We start from the raw sequence: 5826 nt of genomic DNA, 5'->3' as shown, positions 1-5826 counted from the left end.
TATAGGCGGTTGACGCTTCGCTCTAAGTGCTTACATGTAAAGGTGCCCTGGAAAAGCAAAGCAGGGGCTCGTGGCAGGAATCCTAAGCTCGGGTCCTTATCTAAATGTCCAGACTCTGGGCGTGAGCAGGGCTGTCACACTGTAAAATGCCTAGGCAGCAATTAAAAATAGCTGTTTTCTCATCACATCTGTGTCTGTTTCTTCATCTCCAAAATGAGAAATAATAACAGTAACCTATCGAATGAGGTTGTTGAAGTTAAATTGAAGTAATACAATTGAACTGCTTAGAATGGGACCAGGCACATAAGTACTCAAAAGAAATTGGTTTTTATAATTAATCAGCTCTGGGAAGCGTTCTTTAAAGAAGCACACAGACAAAACACAACAGATTTAGAGGATGTGGCTGTAAAGGCAAGGGACAAGCCACGTCATCGAAGTGAAGGCTGAAGGAATCAGGGATGCGAAGACCAGAAAAGGGAAGACTCGGGATGTAAACAACTGTTTTCACGTATTTGGAGAAATCTCATATTGTGTTTATCTGTTATATTCTGTATGACTCAGAAGTCGAAAGGACTTTGTAATAGTCCTAGAAGAAATGACGGCAGTGGGGTAGAGTTGAGAGAGTATAGTTTCATAATCAGAAAGACCAGAGTTTGAATTCTAGTTTCGTCACTCACTAGCTCTATGACCTGGGAGGTTTACTCAAGTTTTTTGAACCGCAGTTTATGTGTCTGTAAAATGGAAAAAATAATGACTTCTGCTGATGTTTTGATTGAAAGAGATGTTGGGGATGGTTCATGGTAAGGCAGAAGGGTGTCACTAGATGAATTTATTGTCCAAGATCTAGCTGTCAACTTTGCAGGTGTAAACTTCTGTTATTAACTTACCCAGAGATGATTTTGGTGACAGACTGACACTAACATGTCTCTTTCAGAGTTGTAGTAAGTTGAATAGTGGCCCCCAGCAGATATGTCCATGTCCTAACACCTGAAATCTGTGAATGTGACCTTATTTAGAAAAAGGGTCTTTGTGGATGTAATTAAGGACCTTGAGATGAGACACCCTTGGATTTTTCGAGTGGGCCCTAAGTGCAGTGACAGACATCTTTATCAGAGGGAGGAGGTGAAGAGGACCATGTGAAGAGGGAGGAAGAGAATGGACATGCAGCCACAAGCCAAGGAGCACTTGGAGCCACCGGCTGCTGGGAGAGCCAAGGAAGAATTCTCCCCTAGAGCCTTTGGAAGGAGTACGGCCTGCTGGAGTTCGGACTTCTGGTTTCCAGAACCGCCAGAGAATAAATTTCTCTTGTTGTATACCGCCCCGTTTTTGGTAACTTGTTACATCATCTTCAGGAAACTAATGTAGCCACTGGATAAAGTCTGCTTGATTAGAGAAAGCTGTCTGGCATAATTGATGTGAAAGTACATTTAAGAAAATAATTCATCCGAAGAAGGTATTGTTAGTAACAAAAACCAGGTAAGCTGGGTTTGGAGAAGAAAATTTTGGCATGTGAATTCTTCCCTGTCCAGGTGAAGAGATGAGGAACCCGGAGGACACAATCATTCTGGTCCCTGCAGACACCATCTGTCCAGTGGGTCAGGGATGCTTCATCATTCGGCTGCTCCCTGGGCCAAGTGAGATGTCTTAAGACTGTCCTTTCTTTGCTACGTGTCAGCATTTACCCAGGAAGCCCCGATGAGCTGTCCCTGCTGAGAAATGCTCTAAAGTAAGAGGACTCCGCGGTCAAGGAAGTTTGGGATGTGCTCTCTCCGCCGTCATGGAGCTTCACAAGCACATGATCATACTAAGGGAGCTGAAAAGTTGTGACGTGAAGTTATTCAAAAGTATTTAACCATGATTTTCACAAATTTGGTTGAACACAGAACCCTTATACAACAAGATAATACCACATTGGAAACATTAATTACACTTCCCTGGTGCTGGGAGAGAGGGCCCTGGTTAAGAAATTCAAATCAAATTAATAAGAAATTCAAAACAGTATAAACAGATAGGTATTCTTTTTCTACTTTACCCTCAGGGTGGTTTCGTAGGGCTGCAATAACAAGTTCCCACTAGGGCTCTGGGGAGAGTCCCTTCCTTGTCTCTTCCGGCCTCTGGTGGCCGCATCACTCCAGGCTCTGCCTCTGGCTTCGCATCACCTCCTCTGTTACTCTCCTGTTCCTCTCTCTTGTAAGGATACGGCGTTTAGGACCCACCCAGATAAGCCACCTCGATTATCCTCAGCTCAAATCCTTACTTTAGTCATATCTGCGAAGACCTCTTTTCCGAATAAAGTAGTGTTTACAGATTCCTGGTATTAAGCCTTGATATCTTGGGGTGGCCATTATTCAACCTACCACAATGGGCCTCGGAGACAGAATATATCCCCCTATTATGTTTTTGTTTCACAATTGTTTATGTTTATGTTTTCTAATAGATAATACCTGCCATGGATCAATATTTAAAAATATAAAAGGAGATACAGAGAATAACGTTATATTTCTTGATCCCGAAGGGGGTTATGTGGATATATTTCCTTTCTGATAATTCGTTCACCTCTACCCTTGTGATTTGTAAACTTTGTATATTAAACTCTGATTAAAAAATTTTAAGGGGCTGGTCCTGTGGCCGAGTGGTTAAGTTCGCGTGCTCCGCTGCAGGCGGCCCAGTGTTTCGTTGGTTCGAATCCTGGGCGGGGACATGGCACTGCTCATCAAACCATGCTGAGGCAGCGTCCCCCATGCCACAACTAGAAGGACCCACAACGAAGACTATGCAACTATGTACCGGGGGGCTTTGGGGAGAAAAAGGAAAAATTAAAATCTTTTAAAAAAAATTTTAATTACTGAAAACCATGAAACATCTTTGCATCCCTAATTTTTTTCTTATTTCCTCACCTGAATGCCCCCCTCCCCTGCTTACCCCAATTCTCCATTATCTTTCGAACCATCTCATCTTCTCTGGTGAGACTTCCCTGAGTGCTCCAGTGTTGATCAGCTCCTCCTCAGAATCCCACCTGTGGTCCGCGGCTGCCAAGGGCAAGGGATGACAGGTACCGCCAAGGCTGCTTGGTTGGTTAAGCAATCAGAGTTTATTGATAAAGGGAAAAGAACGAGGAGCGGGGATCAAAGGGAACAACAAATCGGTACTTACAACCTCCACGTCGCAATCAGCCGGGGAAGTCCCAATAGTTAGCCCGGCGGGCAGGAGCGCCAATTGTCCAGGTCCGAGGCAAAGCGTCCTCTCCTCAGGGAGACTCTCAATCGTTCTATGCCTGTGACTCCCTTTTATCCTAAGGTTTTCTGGGTTCTAACTCGAGGTTTCAGACATTTAGATACTTTGAGTTATTTCTTCTTGTTCCCACGGATGGGATGTTTCTATAGTCCGGTCAGGTGCCCGTCGGGGTGGCCAGTCCGGACAAGAAACATGACGCAGGACATATTCTTATTAACTTGTGCCTTGGGGTCAGGGTTGAAGTGGCCATCTCCGGCTCCAAGCTCAGACATATTCTTTCACACAGGGCCCAGGTGCCAGTGTCCCAGGAAGGCAGGTCAATGAACTCTGTACAGCACTGTGCTATCAGTATCATGATTCCATGGCATCTTCATCTGCATTGTGTTGGCATTTAAAGTGGGAGTTTGTGTGTGTGTGTGTGTGTACAAACATGAATGTGTCGTCTTCCCATGTGCATCAAGATCCTAGAGCTGTGGTTTCCAGCTTCGTGGTCCTCTGCTCTCTAAGAGTCTTAAAGATGTGGTAATGGGTTCAGTACAGTTTAGCACAGTCGGGGACATTGCTAGGGACGCACAAATGAATGAGATATGGTCCCTATTTACATGGGATTTTGAATCTAGAGGGGAATACAGTCACACAACCACAATTTCAACACAGTATGCAAAGTGCTGTGATGGACACATGCTCAGGGCGTCTGTGTGTGTAAGAGCACGCACTTCAGCAAATGTTACACTTTAAAAACTTTATCGGTAGTCACATTTACCCCACAACACGTCCTCACAGTTTAATTCACACGTCAAGTTTTTCTCTTGGTTGAAATTGTATCAGCGTAGTATGGTAACTCTAAATGTTGCCTGCTGATCAGATCTGACTGATATATTTGTCTTTGATTTTTTTAAATGAAGAATTTATAAGTTAATAAATGTAGTTTGGCAGATGAAATCTTTCAAAACCTGGGAGTCCATTGGAGGAAAAGGGAACAAACGGCATAAAAGGAACCCTTCCCTGGGGAGCAGCGTCCTAAACGTATCTGTACCATGCACGTGAGAGTTGTTTGTGGTGGGCCAGGTTGTGTCCCCCTAAAATTTGTATATTGAAATCTTAGCCCCCATAACTCAGAATGTGGCCATATTTCGAGATAGGGTCTGTAAAGAGAGAATTAAGTTAGAACGAGGTCATTATGGTGGGCCCTAGTCCGACACGAGTGACGTCTTTAGAAGAAGAGGACATTTGGACACAGGTGCATGTACCGAGGGAAGACCATGTGAAGACACAGGGAGGAGATGCCATCTACAAGCCAAGGAGAGAGGCCTCAGAAGAAACCAACCCTGCTGACGCCTTGATTTCTGATTTCTAGCCTTAAATTTCTGTTGTTTAAGCTATCTAGTCTGTGCTATGTTGCTATGGCAGCCCTAGTAAATGAGTACATTGTTTCATGACTATTTCCTTACATTGAAATTTGGGTTCTTTAGTATCAGCACTCGGGAACCTCACACCCTGCCCCCAGTCCATCTTTTCAGCCTCCTCTTCCGATGCTCCCTGTCGAGCTCTCTGAAGCCTCCAGCCTCTCAGTGTTCCCCACGTACATCCTGCTTTTTAAAGTCTCCCAGTCCTTGCTGGGGGTTCTCTCTGCCTGGGTTGCTGTTTCTTCTCCTGCTTGGGCCTCTTGGAAAACCTCGCCCAACTGTGTGCTCTCTGGAGCCTTTCAGAGCTCCGACACTGAGTTAGCAGCACTTAGCACGTTGTATTTTCTTCTTACCTGACGTGCTCCTAAAGCCTAGGTTTTTTTCTGATTCATCTTCATCTCTCTAGAGCCAAGCAGTAGTGTATTAGTCTTCTCAGGCTAGGCGGCTTAAACAGCAGACATTCGTTTTATCCCAGTTCTGGAGGTTGGCAGTCCCAGATCAAGCTCTGTCAGCATCGGTTCCTGGTGAGAGGTCTCTTCCTGACTTGTAGACGGCTGCCTTCTCGTCAAGTCCCCATATGGCCTTTCCTCCGTGTTCAGTGTGCACTAAGGGAAAGGGGGAAAGAGATCTCTCTCTGATGTCTCTTCTTGTATGACACTAATCCTATCAGATCAGGGCCCCACCCTTATGATCTCATTTAACCTTAATTACTTCCTTGTAGGCGCTTTCTCCAAATATAGTCTCACTGGAGTTAGGGTTTCAACATAGGAATTGGGAGCTGGTGGCACAATTCAATGCACAACGTGGCCAATCAGGGCTTACATTGACTTAGAAAAAAAGGCTCAAAGGGTCATTAGCGAACACCAGTCTCTGCCTCGACATGAGCAATAGACAGTTCTATCTGAATAAAAAGAATATTTTGAATTAAAAAAATGCATGTAGAATGGTGAAAACCATGAACACAAGTGGAATGAGATAATCTGGGGTTATATATCTACATAATTATACGTGAAGAATATTTTCACTGAGCTGTATTAGGCAAGGATACTATGGTCACTATAATCGGATTCTTCTCCAGACAAACGTGGTATTTCAGATATCTATGATAGCAATAAGCCACCCGGTCTATGATTGAGCTTAATTATTTCCATAATTATTTTGAGCTTTAGACTCACTGTTTTTTTTG

The sequence above is a fragment of the Equus przewalskii genome, chromosome 29 (genome assembly GCF_037783145.1).
Source record: "Equus przewalskii isolate Varuska chromosome 29, EquPr2, whole genome shotgun sequence".
NCBI lineage: Eukaryota > Metazoa > Chordata > Mammalia > Perissodactyla > Equidae > Equus > Equus przewalskii.
The sequence above is the reverse complement of the archived record's forward strand: the minus strand, read 5'-3'. Positions refer to the sequence as shown.